Below are 10,231 nucleotides of genomic sequence, written 5' to 3' on the forward strand. Positions count from 1 at the left end.
GCTTGGTGCCAGCAGACCCCGCTGGCCAGCAGCAATGCCTAAGGACAATAGCGAGTCCTAGCACTCATCTCGATCCCTGCAGCGCAGCATCACAGACATGTGCCAGGCACATTTTCAAAACCCATGAACTTGGGGGCACTAATCCTAATCTCCTCCATAGGACTGGCTTTCTTCCTCAGGGTTGATTCCAATTCATCTACATTTCAGTAAAATACTGCTGATGTCAGTAGAGACCATCCTGATAAATGCCAGCATACACAGACACAGGAGCAAATCTTCCCTGCAATCACCCAGGGCATCTGAAACCAAGAGGCATCTTGGCAGGATACATGAATGGCCTGATTGTGTCCATTTTCAAGAAGGAATACATATGTATAGCGCTGCAATCCAGCTCAGCCTGTACAAGGTTCTGCTCTGCTTGATGAGCAATCAGACTTCTGAGAGAACAAACACATAATGACTGCTTTCAGCTGCTAATGCCACTGCTTTTTCTGGAACAATATAGAGGCTTGAACTGCAAATTCACATCCAGCCTTGCTGGAAATTAACTGGGAATCAAAGGGGTTTGCAATTAGCCTTTGGAAAAGTCTTCACTAATTCACAGCCACAAAAGGGGACACTGGAGCCTGCAATGACATTTCAGGGGGGTGTGGTGGTGTGCCTGTAATAGAAGGCTTTGTGTATTTATTTTAGGGAAAGAATCTCTCCTTTTTGGTTTTGGCCTATGAAAGAAATCAGGAACAGTGATATTCCAAACATACGGTGATACTTGCTTTCACAGCAAAATGCAATTCAGCTCCAGTTTCGCACTGTGTGCATTCAATTTCCATGAATGTTACTGGGATTAAAGATTTTTCATGGCTTTTTTTGTTGCTGTTTTCAGTGAAAACTGGCATTGATATTTGCACACTTGTGCTGTTCTTGAAGTTTTACAATATTTTATTCTGCTGAAACCCTGTCGTGGTTTAAACCCAGTCAGGCAACTCGTTCACCCACTCCCCCCCTTCTTTCCCTCCCCCTGCTCCCGGAGGGACGGAGAGGAGAATCGAAAAGAATGCAATTCCCATGCGTTGAGATAAGAACAGTTCAGTAACTAAGGTATAACACAAATCACTGCTGCTACCACCAATAATAACAATGATAAAGGAAATAACAAGGGAAGAGAATACAGCACCTCAGCACCAGCTGACCAATAAGTCCCCCCACCCCACCAGACCGAGCACTGACCAATACCTCCTCCAGCCCCTGCAGTCCTCCAGCCCTTCCGGGTAACTCAGTTGCATCCTGGGCATGCAGTGCTGTGGTATGGAATACCTTGTTGGTCAGTTTGGGTCAGGTGTCCTGCCTCTGCTTCCTCCCAGCTTCCCCTCCTCCCTGGCAGAGCATGAGGCTCACAAAGTCCTTGGCCAAACCAAAACATCGGTGTTATCAGTGCTGTTCCCAGGCCAAAAGTCAAAATCACAGCACTGCACCAGCTACCAAGAAGGAGAAAAATGACTGCTACTGCTGAACCCGGGACAAACCCCCAAACCTGCTTAAGGTTTATAAAATTCATCCCCCAAAATTGGATTCCAACATCTAGCTTGCTAGAATTTCTTAAAGGGATCTTTACTATTAAAATCATCAGTCAAATGAATTATTTTTTCACCCAATCTAACTACACTTCTGTCTGGTCCTCACACATCTGAGATTTGCCAAACCTCAGCTCTGGTCAAGCAAGAGTAAAATGTAACATCTTCCTACTTTTCCACCAAGCAAATAAATCAATATGAGGAGAAAAAGACCTAAACTGTCTAGTACTGCTAGGAATAGTATTATAATTTGTTGTTTATAAATACAAGCTGTAAATCACCATTCTTGGACAAAGGAAGGGAAATGTTTTGAGGCCATACTGCCTCTGGTCATCCAGGGGTTCAGCACCCACCATTCACTGCTCCTGCCTGAAGACTGCACTCCATGTCACAGCATGGCTCCTAATAACAACTGGGAATTATCTTCCTGATTCACCCAGTGCTTGAAAACCTCTGTGTCTGCTACTGATAATATCACTGGAGGGGCTCAGGGGAAAGGCACCAAAAAGAAAAGCCCTCTCATTCATGTTTCTACTAAGTATTTTGTATTGTTTGCTGACTCATTTTGCAGTTTAGCTTCTAGCAAACTCAAAATTAAGTTACTAGAGAATAATGACCATTAAGTGACTGAGATAGCTTTATTTCTCTGTGCCTTAGCAACAGTAATTTCACTTGCCTGTTGCCATAACAACTACAGCATGCACATCAAGGTCACTAAGCCCACTTTGCTTCTTGCCTGTAGCTATGTCTCTGATGGTTTATATGCCTCATTTTTATTGTAGATTCATACACAATGACTAGGAAGAAAAGGTACTTTTTCATCTTATGAGTAAACAAGCACATGAAGATGAGCAGTTCTCAAGGTAAGGGAAAACAGACAAAAGACAAAGAATTTATGAGAAATGTTCATTCTTAATGGGAAAACTATTGTGTATGTATGTGAGGTCCAAAATACCTAACATGCAATGAATCAAACTGGCAGTGAATTCTCCCTTATAAAAGTGAAGAAAGATTTCCTGAGCAGTATGTGGATATGAGTTCCTTGATTTCTAAGAGGACCTACCAGCCTGATCCCAGGACATTAGCACAGATACATCAAGGCGCCTTAAGTGCCACCTCAGATATTGAAGAATTCAGACCTTAGTGCTTAAATAAGTATAGTTTCAGTGGAAATACCTCATTTAGTGTTAAACTCAGAAGGTGCAGTGCACAGCCGTTCACTGAGGCATGCTGGTCTTAAATAAGCTGGAACTGGGAAGCAGGAGAAGACCACCAAGCTGGCTGGTTGATGAACTGCAAAGCCCCAGGTCAGGTGAGAAATAGCTTGCCATATCATTTTCCCTAGTTATTTCTTACACAGATTTTAATGGATGTAATTTTTACTCCAGAATATTCACACCTCACACATCATTTTCATTGTATAGAAGGGTTATGAAACTTTTTTAATGCAAGTGAACTGCATTCATTTGTCTCATAAGTCAACTAGAGGCACTTTCAAAGGAAATTCTAACCTCTTACATTACCAGAGCATTTTTTCTGCCATGTGAAAGGAGAGAAAATAATTATTCACTCTGAAAAATATAAATAACTTTACCCCTTCCTTTTATAGCTGGTTGATTACAGCACCCAGTGAATGAAGGCTTTAGCTGCTTATTTATCAGCTTTACACCAAAAACAACAGCAAAAAGGATGAAATGTCCAGAACTGATGGGGGATTTGTGAGTCACTAAATACTTCTGTGAATCAGGACTGATATATATGTGTGTAGTAGTTAGCTATAGGGCAAGATAGACAGACAAATACATGCATATGTATTGATAGACAGACAGATAGTCATACCAGAGCTGGACCACAAAACATCAAATTTCAGTTTTGGTTTATTATTTACACTAGGTCCAGCAAAGACTCTGGCCCAGCTCACCCAGAGCAGTAATTTCATTTTTCAGAAGAAAAGGAATTGCTACAGATTATAAAAGCCCACCAGGACAAGACAAAGACCATGTTCAGGGTCTCCCAAGTATGCAGTTGTGACACAGACATCCATTGTATTACCAAGTTCCTAGCTAAAGAGCAAGGGTTTTTTTCTGAGTTTACTCCAAAGAATGGCTGTGAAAGACCAGATTGCTTTTCTTGGTTGTTGTTCTACCCTGGCTGATATTCTCTATCAAGTTAGAAAGGTCTTGGTAATGACTACTGCCACGTGCGAGTTCAACACACACAAGGCAATGATTTACTGACTAGCTTAATCTAGGGCTTTCAGTAATAATCCCACTGCTTATGATGGGATCCATTGCCATCTTAAAAAGACTTGTGAAAGCTGTCATGCCTCAAGGTGATGCCTTAGGAGAAGGTGTGAGCTGCCTGCCAGGCACCCAGCCTGCTCCATAGAGAGCTGGGATGCTCTGCTCAGTATGGCAGGACCAGGCAGAGGGGTTGGACGTGGCAGGCAGGGTTGGGACAGCATGGGAAGTGGTGAGGAGCTGATGCCAGCCCCTTCCACAGGACTTGGTGGGAAGGACAGTGCGTCTGGGACCCAGAAGAATCTGCATGGAGCTGGCTGGAATCTCCAGGAAGACATTAGGCAAAGGATAACACAAGGGCAGTCTGTCCTGCTGAGGAGAGACTCAGGGTATCACTTAGTAGATCATTATCAGACTTAGGTATTTTGGACTCAGGGTATAAGACTGGGGATAAATTGGTTTCTGAGCCCTTTTATTCAATAATCAGATCAAAGTTTATCCTTTTCAAAAGTTCTTTTTCACTGTATGTTCTAGACACCCAGTGCTGAGCCTGTTTCATAATTCAAAGCCCCTTTGATGTCCTTAGTGTATTCAGTTCACAGGAAAGTCCCAGCACGTCCACCTCAGAGCCCTGCCTGACTCCAGGTCCCACCAGAGACAAAATAGTAAATAGCTAAAACAGAACCAAAGTCTCAGTGTAAACCTCCTTTGAAATCAAGGGAGCTTACCCAGTTTACGTTTGGTGAGAGGCAGCCCATAAAGCTCCAACTGATTACAGATATTAAGAGTGAGGTGTTTAATGCCTTTGCCAGAAAATAAGCTGAGATGTATTTTTGGGAGAGTAAACTGAAGTGTTGTGGATTCTATTGGTTTCCACAGGGTATCTCTTGTTGTTACTTTAATAACCAAAGAGGAAATCCTGTTAATCATAAGTTGCAGAGTTGTACGAGTTGACATCTGTGAAATCACAGCTGCTGATAGCTCTGCACAGGCACGATGAGGTAGCAGATAACGCATGTTGTGACTTTCAACAGGGAATTGAACTGGTTGCCTAATATTCATCACACCCCTTGCCCCCCAGAATGTCACACATCTTTCTTCTCCTAGCTATTATAACAAATGTATTGTTCCTTCAATCAGATGTTAACACACAATTAAGGACACACAAATGTCAAGCGTTGACCACCACTGCTTATGTTAGCAAAGGGTTAAACGGAAAGAAAATGAACCAATCAAGAAGGCAGACCAGGAAGAAAGTAAAACAAATAACTGAGTTAAATCCATCTCCGTTAGTGTGAACTTGGATAGCCTGATTTTTGCCATTTTAAAGAAAACCCAAAAGAGTTCCAGCAGCCTGAGCTTGCCCGCAACATCAATTGTTTAAAGAACACAGTTCATGTGCCAATGAAAATGCCAGTACAGCAAAATGAGTCTGGTTTTCAGACTCGTTTGTGGAATAAACTTCCTAAAATGGTGGCTATTAGGAGGCTTTTACATCCAAGTGCATATCCATTACCACACGTGAAAGAAAAAGTCACCCTGCAAACTGACTGAAGCCTGGCAAATATTTTAAACCCTTTATGATTTTAAATGACATGCAGTGATCTTCTGTTTTCACATCACTTATTGCCTCTGACACACACAATTTGTTAGCATGCTTTGGGTCACAAGTCAACAGAGCAACACTGAATTATAGCAGCCAGGAGGGTTCACCTCCTTCTCTCTTACCTGTCCTCTAAAGCCTTTAAACAGTGTATAGCGCCTATAGGTGTTATAGAAATAGAGGTGACTGCTGCTGCACGAAGATGCCGGCTAATGGACACAAACATGGCTCTATCCTTCTTCCTCCAAGCCCTGAAGGAAGCTGATGAAAAGTCCCATGGAAAATTAAAGGTCTTTGTTCAGCACAAAGAAATTCCTGGGCAGAAAGAGAAAAATCAAAATACTTGTGTCACACCAAATCTTGACCACTGTGGCCAATGTGTGAACCTTCCCGGGGGAAGGAAGAGAAAACAAACCACAAAAGCATAGCCCCAAAAGGCAGAGAGAGCTAATAAAACATCTGATTTTGGGGTACACTGCGGGGTCAGCAAATCACCCAAGGAGGGCTGGAAAACCCCACTGCGCTACACAGCGGCCAGTTTGGTGAGATGCCTCCTTAGGAAGGTCCCATGAGATGACTCTGTGCTGCCCAGATCAACGCAGAATCTCCAAAGAGGAAAAAGTTTCATTTTAATTAACTCAGATCCAACCTCACAGAAGTTATTGCAGTCCCAAACTTTATGTAATACTTCAAGATTAACAGTGAAATAAGAAGAGACTTGACCTGGAAAAAGTTCCAGCTCTGGCAAAGTTCATCTTTTTTTTTCCTCCTCATTTTTAGCAAATGTAGTGGTGACTGGATATTATAGGTACAGCTCTGCCCAGAAGCACTAGCTATTAGTCACGTCACCATGATTAGTCATTTAAGATACTGTTTTTTAAAGATCACAAATAGCTCCAGCTAGTTGCTACACCGAAGTCTTAAAGGGGGCCTTGGTGCAAGAGAATGGGCTCCAGCACTGCAGGGGACACAGGACAGAAGGCACAGTGAAATAACAGGGCAGAGTTGGTAGCTAAACAACCATTTTGGCTGCACACCCTAGTTCTCCTTTCTGTAGTTGGGAAGAAAAGACACCAGCTCCTTTTGCTAAGCGCTTCAAGTCCTAGGTAGCTAAAGGCACAATGTAGATAATATTGTTTTCACTCCTGACTGGCTGCTGCTGCAGACTTGTATCCCGGTGTCAAGCAGGGACCATGGAGCTCTGGGAGCATCACTGCAGGCCTAATGGTCCCTCATCTTCAGATCTGCTTTGTAGGAGTGCTATTTTCTGCATGGGGCAAAGGGCTGAGGAGCCCCACAGGGCTGGCAGTGGTAGCATCCATGAGCCACATGGATCTAGACCTTCCCTGGTACACTCTCCTCTGCATGCAGGAAAAAAGCAAAGTGGGTTCAGAAATTTTTGTGTCCCCTTCCCCCTTAAATTAAGCTTGTACAATTAATTGAAAGAGAGAATGAGTCTCTAAGACATTAATCTTATCAATTGTTTGAATAAGGTGGAAAGCAGTGACATCAGCAGCTAATGAAGTAAATCTAAATGTCTGAATATTATTATTTCACTTTTACAAAAGAGAGGCCATCTGGTGTTTGACAGCGAGACCAATCGAGTCTCCAGTTAATCTCTGAGAAGTGGCATACCTCCTCAGTTGTTCTGTATGCAGCCATTTCATCAGTCCTTACCACTGGTGTAGAAAACAGCACGTTGAATGAGCCGCTGCAGAAGTCTCCTTGTCATGAAGAACTCACTAGGTCAGCAACTGTCAAATACTTGAATTTCAGCGATCAGCTTCACTTGTACAACAGATTCAGTTGCAGTGCTTTGAGCAAAGGTTTACAAATTACCATATAATCTTGTAAACATGCTTCATCTACACCAGCCACCTTCTGACCAGTGAAGTGGAGACCAAGAAATACAATCCTTTCTGACCTCTATTAGATGCTGTCAGCCATCCAGGTGTGATGCAATGAGTGAAGCAGCTATTCATATTACTCCATGGCGATGAAAGGGAGTTCACATTCTGGAAGAGATGCTGAAAGCTTGACTGCACAAGCCTTCTCCCAGGCAGTCCTTTGCAGGAGCGGATGGTCTCTCGGTGTGTGGCATTGATCGGCTCAGTCTTACGCAGCACCTGACCTTATATAATCCAGCATGTGTCTGATGATATTTTTCAGTTCCCTCAGGTTCAAAACTGCCTTATCCCCATCCATCAGAGTTGTGTTTCTGTGCTAATCCCATTCTCCCGGCTGCCTGACCTGGGAAAGTGGAGAGGAAAAGGTGGGGAGGAAAAGGATAGTTTCTTAAAAAAGCCAAAACCCTTAAGTTTCCATGTTCTGGAACACAGGATCAAGTTCATCAGTTTTTTTCAGCCTATCACACATACAACTTGTATTTTTCCTTGCAAAACAAATTTAATTTTCTTAACTAAGTCACTTTTCAGGTGAGAGGAAAACCGACTGTTAAGTACAGCTTAAGAACAAGCCAAATACATGCCCACACACACATACTGTATTTAATTTCCCACTCTTTGCTCTGCCTCTGATCCTTTCCCACTACCAGCTGGGTCCTGATGTCTCTCGTGACCACCTTTCACTCTCTTCCACTAGTTTTTTTCCACTGGAATTCCTTTCCCTTCTGCCATCCTTCTCTCCCTGAGGATGTGAACTCAGTTACACCAGCATTGAATTTTCAGACCCATAATGTTCAAGCAGATTTAGAATTAATCAAAATAACTTCATCCATCAATAGCTTTCAAGGTCAGGAGCTCTGAGGGCAGGGGTGGGGGTGGAAGGCAGGGCCATGATGAATAAGCAGGCAACAATGAAAATGTTGTCAAAGAGCAATTAAGCGTGCTCCTGTGACAGGTTGGCACTGCACTTTTCCTAAGGTGAGAGAAGTCATCAGACATTTACAGTTCACCCAGCACCAGCAAGTGCCTTTCACATCCAGCCCGCATCCCCTTAGCAATCGGAGATGACCCAAACCTGCCTTGTGCCAAATGGTAATTTCATTTTAAATAACATTCATCACCTTTTATCACGGTGTTTCAATTTGCCAAGTCAAATGTCGTATTCTCTGCTGCTGGGCAGCCCTCTTTGCTGTGCCGGAAGCATAAATTAGACAGATGGAATTTGTTATTATATATTTGAGCCACAAATCATAAAAAAACCTTCTTTTTTATTAATATTAGTCTAAAATAATTTGTTCTTAGCCAAACCTTCATGAGGAATATGATAATAACACTATCTTTAAGAGTTCAATCAGGGCCAAGCCCCATTCTAGGCAGAAGAATCTGTTCTCCCCCCATATTCAAGGCTATTAAAGTTATGTCCATGTATACAGGATACAGCACTTTAATCTGGCAGGATATGGCTGCTCCAGTCCTACCTGGTATGAAAGTCAGGGGCTGAGTTTCTTCTAAGAAGAGATGAATTGAAAGAAAGCAGCTGAAAAGGCTGCTTGGCAAATAGCATGTATTTCCACTAAACCCTGAGCACACTGGGTAAGATTTCCATAAGGTGAAATGTATATGGCTGTAAGCCAGATATAAAACTGGAGAGAAAAAACAGCATAAAGAATTGAATACCTGAAGACTAACGACTGAGCTGATGCTCCCTGCATGGTTGAAAGGCCAAGTATGCTATTGACTGAGACAACAGAGTTTTTTGGACAATATGGGCAATCAAAGGGATGTGAAGGAGCTGGATATCCGGCATTATTCTGCATCCCTTCTTTTCCAAATGAGGGGAGTGAACCAGAAATTTAATAATAGAGAAATGCTCGTGCCTCCAGTGCTGGGAAAAATCCTTTTGTGTAAAAAAAGGGCTGTGGAAAAAACACACTGAGCCAAGGACTAACATCTGGTTTCTTAATGCAATGCCTACCTGTATCAGAACAGCTCCTGTTATTCCCCCGATTAGGCTACTCACACTATAGAGGAGAGACCGGCTGCAACCACACTACTCCTCACCAGCTTCTGAGTTTGCAATCAGAGAGCGGGATAGCAGCTGATCTTTCATGTCAAATAATGCAAGACAGATTAAGCAAAAGGCATTTTTTCCTCCATTGGTGGAAGGGGGATATCAAAGTCCAAGCTTGCTGAGCATTTGATTTGGTCCTTAGTCAGCCCAGGAGGTATCAACAGAGCACAGCTACACCCAATGCCCGCAGGTTATCAAAGAACATTTCTTATCAATGCCTTTCCAGAGCAGGAGGCAAGGGAATAATTTTGGTCTCACTTTATAGTGGCACAAGAGTTACTTGACTTCAGAAACAACCATCTCTGGCAGAGCTAGGTCTGGAAACCCCAGCTCCTGGGTCTTGCTTTAACAGCATAAACAAAGTGCTACCCTCAGGCTGAGCCCTAGCCTTGACCATCTGTCAATGCAGCAAAGCTAGAGACAGGACACCACATCTCACCTCCTCTCTTAATCTCTGCAGCAACTCTGTGAGTATCGATTAAGTCTGTGCCATTCACTCATATCTGATATGTCCTTCCAACAGCTCCTTATGAGAAATTTCAAACTGCTTTATTAAACCATCTCCTATACATTTACCTACTGGCAACCTAATAACGACGTTAAATTAAAAAGACATTACCTTTATCTGCAATTATCCCATTATAGAAGCAGGCGAGTGCTGCAGAGGCAGTAATCACATTTTTACAGCATAACTAGTTTGGATAAAAATTATAAGGTGACAGGTTTCCTCTCCATTGAGAGATGAAATAGATCCTTTCAGGGCTTTGGCCAGTTCATGACAGGAAGCGAAATGAAGATGTGAGAAGGCTGAAGTCAGTGCTTCCAGGTGACTTGCATTTTCC

The 10,231-nt window shown here is 42.8% G+C and overlaps 1 long non-coding RNA gene across 1 annotated transcript; it reads right to left on the reverse strand.

Annotated features, from left to right (window-relative positions):
* Window positions 1-3,500: 3,500 nt before the first annotated feature.
* On the reverse strand, window positions 3,501-10,231 carry LOC134169576 (uncharacterized). Its single transcript, XR_009966928.1, has 3 exons — window positions 10,009-10,231; window positions 7,050-7,664; window positions 3,501-6,775 (listed from the first exon to the last, which is right to left on the reverse strand). It is a non-coding gene; the product is annotated as an uncharacterized LOC134169576 (long non-coding RNA).

The sequence above is a fragment of the Pezoporus occidentalis genome, unplaced genomic scaffold (genome assembly GCF_034315485.1).
Source record: "Pezoporus occidentalis ecotype Australia unplaced genomic scaffold, CSIRO_AGI_Poc_V1 ctg35, whole genome shotgun sequence".
In the NCBI taxonomy this organism is placed as follows: Eukaryota; Metazoa; Chordata; class Aves; order Psittaciformes; family Psittacidae; genus Pezoporus; species Pezoporus occidentalis.